The sequence below is a fragment of the Lycium barbarum genome, chromosome 5, assembly GCF_019175385.1.
Source record: "Lycium barbarum isolate Lr01 chromosome 5, ASM1917538v2, whole genome shotgun sequence".
Classification (NCBI taxonomy): domain Eukaryota; kingdom Viridiplantae; phylum Streptophyta; class Magnoliopsida; order Solanales; family Solanaceae; genus Lycium; species Lycium barbarum.
In genome coordinates, this window is record NC_083341.1 from 28,669,348 (window position 1) to 28,687,237 (window position 17,890).

Below are 17,890 nucleotides of genomic sequence, written 5' to 3' on the forward strand. Positions count from 1 at the left end.
TCAGGCAAGAGCATTAATTTATCTTACCCTCTCTCCTCCACGCTACCGTTATTCAACCGTAGATGAAGGTAAAACCCTTATCTCTCTCCTTTTGCTTTTCTGCACAAGCAAGGACAAAACCTTGATGGTTTTTGTCCTCTTGTTCTCGATTTTTCATTGGTGCATAATGATTCACAGGGATTCAAAAATTGAATCCCTCCAATTTCTTTTGTCGCACATCGATTGAGTACCCAAGTTTAGGGTTTTTGGGGTTCTATATAACAAACCCCATTCCTAACACAACGCATACACAAGTTCACGTATTTTCACAAAAAAAAATAAAAATTGATACTTGAAATTAAGCAAGTGACTGACTAGAATTGGACATTTGCATTTTTTGAGTTTTGAGTACTAGTTTAATTTTGTTCGTTTTTTCATTTCGTGGCTGACTTGGGAGCTTTGAGGAGCAAAAAGGATCTTCAATTCCAAACCTCGACCAAGGCTGCACTTGAAAAAAGTAAAGGTTCCTTCTTTTATTTTTATTTTTAGTAATTTTTATTGTTTTGCTAAGTGCTTATGTGTTTTTATGTTTTATATGTTAGTTAACTGCTAGATTAGTATAGTAGTAGTTAATGTTAGTAAATGTCTGTTTCTTGTTTAGTTTAGATTAGCTTTATGTTTGATTAGCATGCAAGTTTGTTAATTAGATTAGCTTTAGTGTATTAGCCCGTGAATGAGTTTTGTCTTATGTATTTGTGTCAACATTAGTTAGTTAATTTACCTTTGAGGTATTAGCATGAGTTAGCTTATCTTGATTGTTGAACCTGTGTCAACATGCCTTAGTTGGTTAACTTGTGATGGGTGTGGATTAATAGGTTAGTAGGTCAGCTTGGCATAGTAGAAATGTGTTTGAATATTGATTTTAAGTTCGGTAGTTAGTCTGACATGTTAAGAGTCAACCTGTGTCCATGAGATTCCATTTAAACTGTAGAAGGCATGTGCTATGCTAAATCTGATTAAGTTGTACTGCATTTCTTGATCAAACATGAGTTTAGTTTGTCCAAACCTATTCTAATTGTAATACTCCTGTTGTCAGCAAGTTTATAAGTTGGCCAGTTAGCTTTAGTTCACTCAAATGATAGTTTGTTGTGTGTAGTTGCTTGTATAAGCCTTGCTTAGCTCATTTTAGTTCATGTGCATTCATATATTGTGTTAGTTACATTAAATGTGAATTCATGTGTTCAAATACAAAGCTAATCATCATAAGCAAGTTTTAATCAAGTATTAGATTGTCTGTTTGAGTGAGTTTGTTTCAGCTGTTCTAAGTGGTGAAAAATCATTGGCTTATAAGTATATTTTAACATGAAATGATATGGTTATGCTGTTAACATATGGTTAAATGATTAGTGTTCATCTTATGCTACTGAGCAACACACAGGAGCATGCTATTGAAACTGTTTATTGGTAAGGAAAATCAGGTAAGTTTATAACTAGGTAACTAATTCAAAAGAGCATGTTCATAATTTCAAGTGGCCATCTCTTGTATTCCTGTGTGATTCTGTTGTTTGTCCAAGTGATTGTGACGTTTGTTTTGGTTTCAATATGTATACATAGACTACTTATGCTAAGAAATCTTGCTAAAATGATTTGTGTTGGTACTGTACAGTTCAGGTTAAATAGAAATTGATGTTTAAGACAGTTAGGGAATTAAGAAATAAGGTGTTTATCCTTGTCATGATAAGTTGAATCAATGTAAGTCATTAGAGGTAAAAATCAACTATTTGTGATCACCCTAAGTATAAAGGAGACCTAGAAGGTATTCACTTGGTTGTGGGAAGGTGTAAAGTGATATCCTAGGGTTAAGAGGGGATGAGAAAAGACTTTGAGTACCCACTCAGCCTAGTACTGCATACTCTAAACAGTTGGGGTTCCTCTCCATTAAATCACCAATCTGTGGGACACTTTAAAGTCTCAGTAGGAAGAAAGGATGAAAATCATATGACGTTACATGCTAAAAGGGGATTCTGAGTTGTATGTAAATCAGCAGGTGTTTCTGTGCATTTTGACCTCTTCTCTTTGTGCTGGGCATTGTCATTGTCCTTTTACTCACTGTCCTATGAGTATAAAGGATTAGAAGTGACCTTCCCCTTTAAGAACAGCCTAGGCCATGAACTTGTCCCTATTTAGTTGTGCACTTGCATGAAACATGTTTAAAGCAACTAGAATCCTGTTATGACTTGTCCGAGTGTAAATGACGAGGTCTGTGATCAAACAAATGAGTTTCCTGATCGTTAATATGCTTAATGTATGTTTAAGTCGAAACAAAGAGCAATACTTATTTGAACACCTGGAAATGATTTCTTAGATTTAAATGAGTTATGCTCTAACTTAAGGTGCATGATTAACAATTGATAAGTGGACATAATCCTTTTTCTACTTCCCCTCCATTACTTGTAAAATTGCTGAATGTTAATTGAGATAGTCTTGGTTAAGAAAATGCTTGCCATACCATTGGATTATCTGTGTATGAACTTCTGCCCTTCAGATAACTGTGTAATTGGCCCTAGGTGCATGACACACTTGATTCCCATACTTGCATCATTCTGTTTGACCCTCTGCAAGTATATGCCAAGAAGTTTTGAATGTGTTAACTGACATTAATATTGATTTTTTGGTTCTTCATCTTAGTTATTTATTCAATCCTCTGGTTGGTATTTTCACATGTTTGAATGGACATAAGCTGTTTTCCTTTATTTTATACTGTATATCGTTGTAGTCTGGCTATGATTGTGATGAGTGGGGATTAAGGGATGATAGATGTGTGTTTGGAGTCCATAAGAGAAAAAATGAGTTTGTTATTTTAGATTGATTCTTTCCTTGGTGAAATTCATGGAGGTTTTAAGAAGTATATAGGTTCTGAATATGTCAAGTATATCCTTTGTATATGTGTGTATCCTTGGATTGTTGATGCTGATCTGAGATGAATAATTGAACCCTTTGCTTGAGACTTCCCTCCTTGCTCTACCAGTCGGTATGATGAAGTATAAATCAAGGTATACAAAGTATGAACCCTATGTATACCCAATATACAGAGGATGTATATCACGTATACTTGATGTGTATTATCAGAATATGGATTGCCTTGCATTTGTATAAATGGGTTAAGCTCATTCTTTTTCTTTTTCTTTCTTTCTCTTGCTCTTGCGTGCTAGAATTGGTTCTGGGCCTATATGTCATGCCTTTTCTTTTCTACTTGGGCCTACTGGTCGTTCATGTGCTTGTTTTAGACTGATAGGTATATCTGTGTTCGAATATACAATTGCACTTCAGTGATATACTTCTATGGAATCTCTTGTTAAATAATTTGTCAAGTGTAGATGCCCTCTAATCTCAATTCTCCTTTTCCCCATTCCTTTGTATGAACTCATGTGACACAGGCCAATCGGACCAAGAGATGCATATTCAGCCGCTTCCGTTGGGCTTAAGGCCCAACATTGCATGTAGATCGAGTCAAACACAGAGATTGAAGGCCCAACCATGGGTGAAAATGGTTTAATTGGTGGGCTTGGTTGGCCCACTAGTCCATTATGTTTTTTGTTTTTTTACTTTTGTGTGCTTGTTGTTGTGAAAACACTTGTAAAGTATTGAAACCCATGGCTAAGAACTTAGATGAAATTAGGAAACGCGATGCGTGATATTGTTAGAACGAATAGTAACCCGAATCTTTTCTCAAAAACTTGGACTCGACAAAAGATAAAGAGATAGTATTTCTTTCGAAATATGACAAGGAAGAGGCAATTTTTACTTTTCTTTTACAAAATGGATAAAACAGTGGTACTAATTTAAAAGTTCAATTACATTAACTTGGGATTTTTTATAAGAAGAAAACGGAACGAATGGACTATTTGCCAAAGGAACAAAACCTTTTCAACATGGGAATTTTTAAAGGGAAACAAAAGATTGAGTTTGAAGGAGATTTAGTACTCCAATAAAAAAGGTTTTGAATGATTTTCAAAAGAGACAAATCTGGTTTTGGGCCAAGCCCACTTAACTTGAACAAAACAGGAGGAACATCATCTGGGTGCAAGTTTGGGAAAGGGATTAAAACGAATGTGGTTGACATTAAAATGGAAAGGTTTTTATTAACTTTAAAAGGACACTTGTATAATCTTGTGGCATATTTTGCAAAAATATACACTTTGAAATATTTCAAAACTCATAAGGATAACAAATAGTACATTCATTTAGGACCAAATCAAGTCGAACTCTACTTTAGGTAAATCTTGGGTGTGTTTTGGTCCAAAAAAAAATGACCATTTGAACCTTATACGCAGGAACTCAACTCTTTTTCATTAAGAAATGAAGAATTTTACCAAAACCATTTTAAATTATATGTCATGACTTTATATACAAGATTTTAAACTGTTTTTAAGCAAATATTGCAAATCACACTTTTGAAACTCGAAGGTCAACTGCATTCTACGAATTCCTAATATCGGGGTGCCTTATACCTTCCTCGAGGAATCACTTGAACCCTTATCCAAACTCTGGCTTAAAAAGGATTTATCTCTTTTTTGACTAAATCCTTTTGACTTGGTTTTCCTAATTTTCCTTTTAAATTAGGTGGTGACTCCAAAAAATAATAAATTCAAAAGAGTCCAGAACTATGAAGTAGCTTTTATGTCTCGCGTAAAGTGAACCGTGATAGATGGCGACTCTGCTGGGGATTAAAAATAGGTTCTAACCATAAGAGTTTCAATACTGTGTGATTTGTTGTAATTATTTGCTTAATTTTTTAATTTCTTGTATATATAATTGTCATGGCATGCATATAAAAAAACTCCACCAAATTGACAAAAAATTGCATGGTCAATGGCGACTGCGCGTGTTCGTGCTCGATCATTCACTAAAAATCCAAAATAATTTCTTTGGAACGCGTTGAAGATATAATCGGTTAGTGGCCGTCCAGCAGTCCACAACGGTTCACCTCGACTAGTTCGCTCAAGTCTCAAGTCATTTGAAAAGCCCACTTTACTTTTCCTAGGATACAGTGAAGCTAAATCCCGACTATTTAGCACATACTTACCTAGACGGCTTGAATATTTGAGACGTATTTAAGTCCGTTAGATGACCACCTTGTGTCATGACGGTCAATGACCCGAAGAAACCGCATCCAACTGTATGCTAATTGGAAACGTGATTGCGTCTTTTTTGTTAAACCATTGTCCTTTTTTTTTGGGGGGGGGGGGGGGGGGGGGGGAGGAGGATTAACTGTATTTTGTTTTGTAGATGCCTTCCAACCTAAAGTTTGACATGGTCCTCAAGGCACCCCACATGCTGAAAATATGGTGGGAATGATTAGATACCGAGCAACTAAAAACTTTTACCAACTGCCTTGGACATTGACCCTCACTAATGATTATGAAGGGTTGTAAAGAGTTGATCGAGGGACTCACCAGATATTGGGACTGTAATGGATGGTGTTTAGGTTTGGTCAAATAGAGATGACACCAACTTTAAAAGAGATCCGAAACTCCATAGACAGTAATGGGGCGTGTCTAAGGAGGAGGAAGAAGCCCAACCACAACCTTCTAGTCCCAAACAAACTCACCCTAGACGAAATCATGAAACTGTTGCCCCTAGCCAATGCCAATTGGATCTTCGGTCCAACCATAGCCTTTAGGGATGTATATAACTGCTTTGGAACCAAAAAGGGATTCATGGACCACCCTTAGCCTTTGACCTATGTTTGTTGGGACTCATGTTTTTTCCCAAAGACAGACACCTTGCCATAGATACCCGGGTCAGTTCTATCACCATTGTTATCTTTCATGGCATAACCACAAATGGAGAAAGCAGATACTTTGACTTGGTCCCCATCATCATTGTTTCGACATGTACAGAGCCTTAGGACAATGCCAAAACCAACATAGGTACTTCAAAGGGTGTAACCTATTTCTACAAAGGTGGATTATCAAACACTTGAATAAATCTGAGGGTTCTCAATACATAAGCAACCAAAATAGGAAAGACAACCTCAAAGCCCATTGTCCAAATTTTGGGAACCAAACCAAACAAGGGTGGGCCTTCATCTTTTTGAGAGTTAGGAAGGAAAACATATAGTGGATGGTCCCTGACTTCATGTCTGAGTGAGTTTTGGTTAGAGGTAGAAAGTTCCCATTCTTACCACTCATAGGAATCTGAGGGATCCGTCCTTATGCACCTGCTAGGGTCTTGAGACAATTTGGAGAAGACAAGTGATACCCTAAGTAGGGAACATAGGTCAATATGTAATCGATTATGAGGAGGATAGTATCCGAGATGTAAGAGATATCATCTAAGAGTGGAACAGTCGATTGACTTGGGGTTTTGAGACTTTAGCCCAAGATAGTTTTCAACCTGGGTGTGATGAGGATTACAAGGATTGGTTGAGGGTGGATTTACAAGGAACCCTCACCCCTGGACCCAACCTATATAGTTGTGTTCGAGACAATTCTTCCCAAGCCGAGATCAAGATGCTTCTGACCCAAAGGTGAGCGGATGATAGGGATGCTAAGTACTTAGAGAAGATAGAACATGATCAAGCCATCATAGCTAGCTTGACTCATGAGTTGGAATTCACACATGAGTGCTTAGAGGATCTCGATGATCAAATGAAGAGAGCAATAGATGAGACTGCTCCACTGATTTTCACAGACAAGGGTTTCTTGGTAAATTTGTTGCTGACATCGACTCATCTCCGAATTTAGACTACCCTTCAAATGGCCAAGAAGGCTCGGACTGACAAAACATCATTATCTGCCACTGGAAGTCACTTTTGCTAATTTTACTTATTTGCTCATTTATATCCCTTATCGTCTTGAGAATATTTTGTAACCCCTTTCAGGGAGATACTATTATTAATGAAACTATGATTTATGGGGACAATGGTTTGACTTGACAATTGGCACAATCATGTTTCAAAACGATTAGAAAGGCCTTGGTGCAAAAAGGTCTTAGGAACGCGCATAGTATAATTTACTGCAATTTTGTGATTACATGCTTACGCGCTTTCATGCGTTCCGTCTAAATATGGATTGATTCAACATTTCGATCACTACCTAAATAAACACATGAAGAATGCCCAAATCACCAAAGAGCATCACTTCCCGAAATGGCTAACTCATTTTGTGCCTCTTTAAAGGTTGACTTGCTACCATGGACATTCAAGATAGCCAAAGTGCTATACCCCTGTTGTCAACTTGATTACCGAAGAGGAAAGCGAAAACTCACTTCGTGAGAAAATCATAGGCTAGAAAGGAAGATCAACTTAGTCACGGCAAAGATCAAGAAAGCTGACCAAATTTTACCTAATTAGGAGTCCACCAAAAGGGACAGAAATGGAATACTATAATGAAAACCTCTCAGAGGGAATGGTAAGGAGCTATATACCGCTTTTTGAGAAATCAAAAACACCCAAGCAAGAGGCTAAGGCACCCGAGGAGGAGTCTGAACCCTACGAAGAGGGAGAAAGTAAGCCATCCAAGAAGGCCATCACCACTGCTTCCATTGTTGTAGCTAAGAACTACGAGATTTTTCATGGGTCAACTCTCCCGCCATCTCCCATATAGTGGACACTGGCCCTCAAAGCCCATGCATGTCCCTTCATAGTCACTTCAAAGCCTGAGGAAATCTTTGAGAAGATGAGAGCTGTAAGGGAAACATGCTCCAGTGGTGAGAGGATCCCGCCATGTGCTCCAATCTATACTCACAAGAGCTGTCCATTTCACAAAAATCAACTCAACAACACTGCCGATGAATGCTTGGCCCTCAAAAGGAGAATTGTGAGTGTTATATCCCGTATGTTTGTACGTTGGGATTATTCGTAAGCTAATCGACATAAGTTCAAGGACAAGATTATTTTGAAGTATGAGACAAAGACTTTTTAATCCCGATTTTAATAGTGCACGATTTGCACATTAATTACAATTAGTGTAGAAATATTAGTGAAGACTAGGGATTAATTAACCATGATTAGATTATTAAGTGGGAATTAATGATTAATTAACTTAAGTAGACCACTAAGTGGGCCCCACTACAGCATGGCTGAATTTGATTGGTGCATGCCATAGTGGGATATATGTCAATTAGGCAGGTGTTACATCTCGTATTTTTCATACGCTGGGATGCATCGTATTAAACCCATACAAGTTTGAAAGGATTAAGATAATTCATGAGGTCATAGAGGGTTTATGATAGTGTTATTGTGCGACCTCGTCAGTTTGACAACCTTGATGCCGTTAGATATTATTTTGATATGGTATTTCCTTTTAAGTGAAATGTTTTTGTAAAAGGTGTGATTAATATGATTTTATATAGTTATTGATATTACTGCTTTTTTTTTCTTCAGATATTCTCTTTATTATATATATTACATGAGGAGATTTATAAATGAGATTTTTATTATAAGAATAGAAATTATTTTCTCATAAGAAAAGAAAATTATCTTTTTACCTTTAAAAAAATGAATGGTACAAAAATCCGTACTCTTGATATTAGCTTGGGGAAATTTAGAATTTGATAAGATAGAATTTTTATTCATGTCTTGATCTTTATAAAATATTAGTATATGTTTTAATTTTATAAAGTACTTATAATTTATTGATGATATATTTACCACATTGGAATATTGGATAATTAAGGGGATATTTTTCATAATATTAAAATAATAATTTATGGATAAGGACCAAAATGCTTGGTGTAGAGTGTGTTACACGTGTACAAAGCTAGGTACACTTATTGTGACTCATGGTATTAAAAAAAAAAAAGAATCTATAATTTAAGTTCAGCTTATCATTTTGTTTCATGCATTTTTCTATGATGCATATATACACACATATCTTCGTACATATGAAAAGAGCAACATAGGGTTGCTGAACCTCGTTTTCTTTCCCCTTTTGTAACTAAAGCACAGTAATTTCAAAGTTATTCTACACGGATTTTGTTAAAGAGTTCATAAGGTGCATTTAATTTCAAGTTTAAACACGGTTATTTCTCTTATGTTTTCCCGATTTAAACATTGATTCTTCCGGATCCTAGCAAGTCGACGATTACTTCATAGTGAAGTAATCTTGGAATTTAAAGTGTTCTTGAGCTCTTGAGGTAAGATTCCATTTTATTTCAAAGTTTATACAAATTTTTGGATAAGGGAAGTTGTGGGAAGGAGTTCCAATATATGTTGAAGTTCATGTTGGGTTTATGAACTATTTTGACCATGTTGTTCTTGTGTTATTAAGCTGATTTCTTTATGTATGGGTAGTAGTCGATATTATGGTGGTGTTGCTGTTGACATACTTTATGAATTTGGAAGGAGTAAGTATACAAGGTATTGCATATGAGTGTGTATTGAGTTGCCTTGGTGTATACCCTTGTATATCGATGGTTTGAGTTTGGAAATGGTTTAAAGAGGATATTGTGGTTGTGTTGGTTACTGGTTGAGTTGTAGTCTTTAAAGAAACAGGGGAGATGATGTCCGTCTTCCCGTAGAATAAGGTAACGGTCAAATTATGATAAGCCCGACGTTGAATGGCAATAATACTATTTTCCTTGCTATAGACGAAGGATTAACAGACTTGAGGTAACTTGGATATTGAGCAGCTGGTTACAAGGTATGTAAAGCTAACCCTTCTTTCTTTTTGGCATGATCTATGTGAGACAAACTGACGACGAATATATAGGCTCCAAAGAAACTCCTATTCTTAGAGACACTAGGATGGCTAATGTTCTTGATTTCCAGAGATTCCTGAAGTTCTATTTGATATAATCTATAGTGATATTCGAGGGGTACTTGACATGACTGTTGTCTTTGATACTTAAGTATTAGTTCATTCTACTTATTCTATTGAGTCTCAGATGATGATTTAGTTTGCATATGGTTGCTCACTACTCTGCTCGTGCATGCTGTTAATATATCTTTCACCGAGTCCCGGGCCGGGTATGTTTTCGTGCACAGTTCCACTGCATTGTTCACTGAGTCCCTCACTACAGGGCTGGGTACGGTATATATATATATATATGATGATATGATGATATGATGATGTGATGATATGACGATATGATGATGTGATTGTGGCGCCAAGGATGGCATGTGATGACTTTATTCACCGAGTCCCTCACTAGAGGGCCGGGTACGGTATATATATATATGATGATGATATGATTATGTCACCGAGTCCCATAATATGCCGGGTATGATATATGATATTGATATGCACGATTTACATTTCATAAGGCAAGTGTATTGGTATTTGGAATGTCATACTTGTTTCCTGTGATCTCTATTTCAGTTAGGATCCTCTTTACTGTATTTCATGCTTTATATACTCAGTACATATCTCGTACTGACCCCCTTTCTTCGGGGGATGTGTTTCATGCCCGCAGGTACAGATACTCGATTTGGTGATCCTTTAGCATATGACTTCTACTTAGCTGTCTTGGAGAGCTCCATTGTTCCGGAGCCCAGACTTTTGGTACAGATCTTATGATGTATATATATATGTTTATCCAGGGGTACGGCGGGGCCCTGTCCCGTCATATTTCGCTATCGATACTCTTAGAGGTCTGTAGACATATGTATGGGTTGTGTATAAGTTTGTTCAGCTGTGTCTATACGATGTGCTATGGATATGTTCGTCTGTAATGGCAGCCTTTTCGGCTTGCGTATGGTATTGATCTGTAATGGAAGCCTTGTCGGCTTGCGTATCGTGTTGACACATTGTGGTAGCCTTGTCGGCTTGCGTATCATATTATGTTTTGATCAGTTGTGACTCCTCAGGAGACCGGTTATCTGGATATATATATATATATATATATATATATGATGGCGTTATGAACCTTTGGAGTTCTTTTGCAAGTTTCCATATTGTTCTTAGATTCAGTTTGACTATATCTAATAGGTACGTATACAAGTGTCCAGGTCGGGCACTAGTCATGGCCCACGGGGTTGGGTCGTGACAGAGGTGGTATCAGAGCAGTTCATCCTCGGAGTGTCTACAGACCGTGTCTAGTAGAGTCTTGTTTATCGGTGTGTTGTGCACCACATCTATAAACAGGAAGCTACAGGACATTTAGGATGTTACCTTTCTTTCATATCTAATATTGTGCGATAGAGCCCAGCCATAGGAAATGAAATTCCTTATACTAACCCTTGATTTCATGTTATATCCCGTATTTTATACATTCGGATATTTCGAGGTAGTCGTGGTAAGTTAAGGAAATGACCATCTTCCAAAATTATTTTAATGTACAAGTGGGTTATGAATATTATTTATGAATTCTATTAGTATGGAAATATTGAGAAAGGCTAAGGGTAAAAAGGGAAATTCGCAAAATGGTTCATGGTAATATTGTGGAAGGCTAGGGGCAAAATGGGAATTTCAAAAAAAAAAAAGTTCAAGAGAGTTCTTGGAGAGCCCCTTGGCCGTGTGATATATGTATATATATATATATGTATATATATATATATATATATATATATATATATATATATATATATATATATATATATATATATATATATATATATATATATGGAAGGGTGATGACAAAATAAAATAATTAGTCATCTTTTATTTTAAAGTTTAAGAAACTTCAAGAAAAAGGCCATGTGTTCACATGGTATTGGAAGGAACTATATATATATATATATATGTAGAGAGATGACCAAGCAAGACACATAGTCATCTTTTATAATTCTAGAAATTTGAAGAAAGAAAGAGAAGACAAGGGGAGCTATGTTCGGCCATGCTTGGCCAAGCAAGGACCTAGAGAAATTAATCAAGAAAAATCATTTTCTTCTAGTATTCCACCTAAATTGAAGGCCCTAATTAACGTGGGGTGGTTGTTGAAGCAAGCAAACTATTTATTTGTGCAACTTCAATCCTAGCCGAGAAAGGAGATGAGTTGAAAGAGGTATGTGTCCAATCTTCTTTTATATATGTTATGGATGGTTTTATGTATGTTGTTGTATGTAGAAATGGATGGAATTCATGAAATATGTATGTGTATGGTTGTGGCTGTGTGAGTGGTGGTGGCGTAGAAGTGATGAATTAATTTTATTTAGTAGTTTGATTGTTGTGTTGTGGATTCCATAATGTAAAATGAAGTTTTGGTGGCTTGAAATGAATTTGAGATCGTTTGTTGATTATGGAAGAAGTTAGTGTGACATTAGTATGGTTTCTTATATTTGTAGGAATGATATTGCTAATGTGTAGGTTGAAAATATAATTCATGTACTTGGAAATGAGACATTTGTTTGGAAGATTGTAAGTTGGGTTGTGGTGATTGAATTTGAAAGAAGGAAATAGGTTGTTATTGTTCTTGTTGAATTTGGAAGGTGTCGGGTGAAGTAGTATGTTGATTGAGTCGTTTTGATTGTTACGTGAATTGAATTGAATATAAATGAAATGTCGTTGAATTGTATGACAAAGGCTGTTAATGTTAGAATGCGTCTTGAATTGATTGTTGATGTTGTTGGCACGGTTGTTGGTATTGTTGTTGATAGTTTGGCCGAGTTAAATTCTCGGATTGTTGATTGATGATTTGGGCCGAGTTAGATTCTCGGGGATGGTATACTTACAGGGGAGATGCTGCCGAAATTTCGGCAGATCATAAGTGAATTTATTTGAAGGATTAAGACAAATATATGATGATGAGTCTAATGATTGTGTCAATCTTCTTGGATGTAGACTAGAGATAACGAGCTTGGACAATTAAGCGTAGCTAATAGGACGTGGAGCAGGTATGTTAAGGCTTGTCCCTTTCTTTCAAAGGCATGATCCCGATGTTATGATTTCATAATTGTTTCCATATCTTACTTGTTTTTAAAAGTTAGATGTTTATGATTCCAAGGCATGATTCTCTTCCCAATATCTCGTAAATGTTTTTCCAAAGTGTCCGTATTCTACCAAAACAGAGGTTTATGATTTTGTAAGCTCTTATGACAATAACGATGGATATGTTTCACAATGACATTGATGATGTCAAGGATGAGAATATTTCTATGATGACTATGATAAGAATGATTTCATGTTTAAAGGTACTTGGTATTTTCCCAAAAATAGCTTCTAAAACGTTCGTGGAAGGTTCTGTACTTCAAACGCTCATAACTTTCTTATACTAAATCGGATCGACCCGAAACTTGTTTCTGAGTCTTCAGGTGTCGGTTTATGTACGCTGTTATTCGTTGCTAGTCTCATCTTATAATAATTGCTCCTTCAAGGTGAGACAAAGCGACCATGGTTATTCCATAATGTAATCGGAGGTTACCGACCTTACGTCACTCCGATGGATACATGATTTTCTTTGGGCTCTCATGCATGCTGCTTATATGATATATGTATATGTATATGGGGAATATGGGGAAAAGGGACATATGTGGCGCTATAGACGCATTGCCACCTGGTCAGTTGGCGTAACTTATCATCCCGGACGCGGGACATATGTGGGGGAGCCGACGTCGTTCGGCGCTATGATATGTTCTATTTTCTATGTATATGAACAAGAAATGTGTTTCAAAGAAAGCTAAGCATGCATGGCATCCGCCCTAAGAGGCACTCAGATGTACAGGTTACTCTTTTACTTCATGATATGCTTTATTTCTATTATGTTATTGTTCATATTTATATCCCTCACTATGTTACTATTCATTCCTTACATACTCAGTACATTGCTCGTACTGACCCCCTTTCTTCGGAGGCTGCGTTTCATGCCGCGCAGGTACACCCAGATGAGTAGAAGCTATGATAGGAGACGTTCCAGTGGAGTTGGCAAGCTCCATTTGCCCTGGAGTGTTGCCGGGTCAGAGTACTATGCTATGATGTCTTGTTCGAAGTTAGAGACTTTGCAGACAGAGTCGTGGGTATAGAATGTCAGTTTGTAAGTGGCCCCATCAGCCGACGTGTCATTCTGTGTTATGTGATAAACCCCATATGATTACAGATTTTGTTTGATTTGAGAACGATAGAGAGAAAGTTTCTGAAAACCTTATTATGTGTTTTATGCTTATTTGATTTGAAAGTCCGAAAGGAGTATGTATGTAATAAGAGTCAGAGGGTTCGCTCGGCTCTGAATATGGGGTCGGGTGCCCATCACACCCTGGTAAGATCGGGGTGTGACATTTCAGCTGAAGAACAGCATCGATAGAAGAAAGTGACTAATGATATTGGAAGTTACAAAGTGCACAGGTAAGTAACGGTGCGAAAGATGCATGTCGGATAAGGTAAGAATATTGAAGTATGATTGAAATGTAAAGTTGAAGAATTAAAGGGAAGGTAGATAGGAAGGTATAACAGGACAGATCGCTAAAGGATCAAGTACGTCTCGAGGTGTGATATATGAGGTAAGTTTCGACATCTTTATACTTTTACTTGAGATTGGGAGCCCCGTGTGGCTATGATATGATATAATATATTCGTATATATGTTGGCCCTGTGAGGCATTGTTGGTATTTCCTGCATGCAGGTTTTGGGATAGTAAGAAATACAGAGGAAACTCTGCCAAAATTTTCCTAGAAATAAAAAGAGGATGAGATATAAGTTCGTAAAAAGTCTTGAAAGGTCATGTCAACAGTAATCATAAGATTTGACTAAGTTGCAGGTACGTCTGACTTCGAGAAATAAAGTTAACGATTGAATTAATAGAAATAGTAATTGTGAGGTCGATATCGATATGGAAAATTTATCATGTTGGATTAAAGCTTTAGGAGGTGCCCTCCATGTCATCCGTAAGAGGCATCATTCTTATTTGGTAAATTTTATTTCAAAGAAGCATATATGAGCCTCATTTGAATGGACCAGAATATTTTCCAGTCACATTTTACCTTAGAAGAGGCTCATGTTGAAGAGCAAAAACGTCCACAATTAAATTTCACTTTTATTTGAAGAGTACAAAGCATACAGCAAGTAGTGTATGAATTAAATAGTTCGTTCATGACCCAAGAACAAATCTGAAGGTAAACTATGTGAATCAAGCATTAGAAGTCCCGTGGTGCTTGTCGGATTCTAGTTCTTCTTCTTGTGGTGGTTTTGGAGGATGCTTCATGGTGACGTAATCTTGGAATTGGAGCGTTCTTGTGTTCTTGAGATAACATTTCATCATATCTTTATGACCTTGAGTTTATTAGTTCTTAATCAACTAATTGGAGATGGACATTGTAGAAGGAAAACTCAAACTTGTGGGCTGTCTTAGATCATGTGTTTCATGTGTTGTTGATGAAATGCTTGGATAATTTGGAAGGGCTTGAGATACTAAGAGATGATTTAGAAAAGGCTGGCAAATCTTAATAGGGTATTATATTGAGGTATCACTGAATTGAAAAGCAGGGATAAATTACAACAAGTTTATAGTTAGAAGAAATAACAGTATGATTGAGACAAGGGTACAGAGGAAGAAGAATCGCGACAAATATGAATGTATTGGTAAGATGGCTTGTGATGTCTAGAACGAATGAGAAATACTTATAAAGTTCTATAGGGAAAGTTCAGAATAAAGATTATGCGATAACGGGAACGAAAGCAAGCACAAGAAAAGAGGAAGCTAATTAAAAGAAGGAGATAAGAAGAAAGCGAGTGAGATAACAGTGCAGTAATAAGTTATAACATGCATAGCCGAAGACACGAGTAATATAAGTACGTAACTGTGAAATACCAAACTACAAAAAGATGATCAACAAGGCGGAATGAGTGCCGGAAAATGACTGGTATGATATGAATAAATAGGGATGAACAGAATACGTTCTGAAAAAGAGAAAGGGATTATGCGGGAGTAGTGCTTTTCGAAGGATACAGGGGTGGCATGAGGTTCCTAGTGCACAGAATAAAAGATGGACATAGACTGGAGAAATGGTAGAGGAATACTAAAAGAAAACACCCAAGATAGACGTAATTAATGGAGTACGAGTGTAAAATGAAAGGGAAATACATAGCTACGAACTTAAAGGTGTAATACGACGACAAGGCGATAAGATAAGATTATCATTAAGACGAACTTGATATGATTTTGGGTAAGCTGGAAGTCAACGTTAGGTACACAACAAGGTTAGAGGAGCATAAGGCATAAATGAGTACTGCGCGTATATGACTTTACCTCGGAAGTAGTGAAATCCTTAAAGGACAAGGACTGTAGGCCTGAGGAACAAATGGTGTATTGTAAATTTATTAAAGGAAATAGATGATGTCGGTTGGGATAAAGATAATGTTACAAGAGAACTTTGGACACTTATCAATTGGATATAAGTGCTACCTAATTGAGAATTTGGAATGACTACAGGTACTAATTAATTATTGATTGGAGTAAGTGGAATGTGGCCTTGGATGAGTTGCTACATTGATTGCATTACTCGAGTACAAATTATCAGATAAGATTTTATACTATATATGGAAAGGTTCTCATCGCTTCACGATTTTGTTAAGGTTTCGTTCGTGGATAATCAAAGTTATACATTATAAAGAAAGACATGAGTATGATACAGTATACCAAGTGAATTGGAAAAAGGATCGGGTGAATTTGAGATTGGAAATAGGGACATACAGCGGAATATAAGTAGATAATGGTATAAGTACGCCCTTAAGGGGGGAAGCAAGTGAGAAGTGCAAGTGTAAGATGGAAACGATTAACGCTGCGATATATGTGATATGGATGCTTAAACTTCAAGTGAGATCCCTTACTGAAACAAATTAGTAAGATTTGAAGGCCAGTAATAAACGGATAGAATTCAGGATGGTATTTGAGACAAGACCGAGGATCATTTGTAAAGATCTTGTATGATATGACATTAGGAAGTGGGTGCTTGTAAAAAGAAAGAGTACGACAAGAGAATGGTAACGAGTAACTTAAGAGATATTATAAAGGATAGCTACGCTATACTGGGTTAAAGGCTAAGATGTTGGTAATAGGGTTGTTCGCTAATGATATTGCGACTTATAAGTAGTAAGGAGAAGGGGTAGAGAATCTCCTATAGTAGGATACGAGAAAATCAAAGGGTAAATAAAGGAGGGGAAAGAAGTATGACAAGATAGGCTACGAGCACGTTTTAGTACGGATGAATTAAGTAGAGAATAATGAATCAGGAGAAGGAAAGGCTATGACTAAGATTGGATATGCTTTATATAAGTTGTACAAGAATAGTTATACAACTTACGGATGTTTGTATGCTAAGAATGAGATCAAGTGAGTACTTGATAAGAAGAGTAAGGATTCAGTAATATCAATGCGGTTGTGATATTTGGGGTACATTAAGGAAGGATGTAAAGATGGTTTGAGCCAAATTACTGAGATAGAATTAGTACTGAGGGAAAATAGGACATGGCCATAGTTGAGCCCCGATACTGATTGAAAGATACGAGAGGAGAAGGCGAGGTTAAGCATGAAGACTAGTAAGACGATGCTAAGGTATTTCTTAGGCTAATTTGAGAACCCACGTATATTCATGTAAGATTGCAACATGATGCGTGATAGGAAAATAAGAGTAAAATCTGAATGAAGAGGCAATAGAAGAGTTTGAATTAAAGATAAAGAAACGACACGAGATGTTATGCCTAAAGCGTTACAGGTTGGATCAAGGGAAATTGCGAAGTGGTTGAAATGAAACGAACAGAACGAGCTGGTTACTAGAAGACAGTGAATTTATATGTCAAATCCAGAACTCTTTTAGAATTATACCAGTTAATAATAGACAGATCATGGGGCAGCTATGTAAAGTCTAATAAATCGACGAGGGACGTCTACGCATGAGAGGTAAGATAAAGTGAACGATACGTCTTAAAAGGAGTAACTATAGAAGAAGAAAGAGTCGAGTTAAGACTAAGTGCACCAGGAAGAGAGTAAGATTTCAGCGGAAGAGCTCGCAATACAATCGTCAACCAACTGCGAAATG

General features: G+C 36.7%; 1 long non-coding RNA gene across 1 annotated transcript; it reads left to right on the forward strand.

Annotated features, from left to right (window-relative positions):
- Window positions 1–414: 414 nt before the first annotated feature.
- LOC132640785 (uncharacterized) lies at window positions 415–3,783 on the forward strand. The gene is made up of 2 exons (XR_009582370.1): window positions 415–496; window positions 3,417–3,783. It is a non-coding gene; the product is annotated as an uncharacterized LOC132640785 (long non-coding RNA).
- Window positions 3,784–17,890: the final 14,107 nt, after the last annotated feature.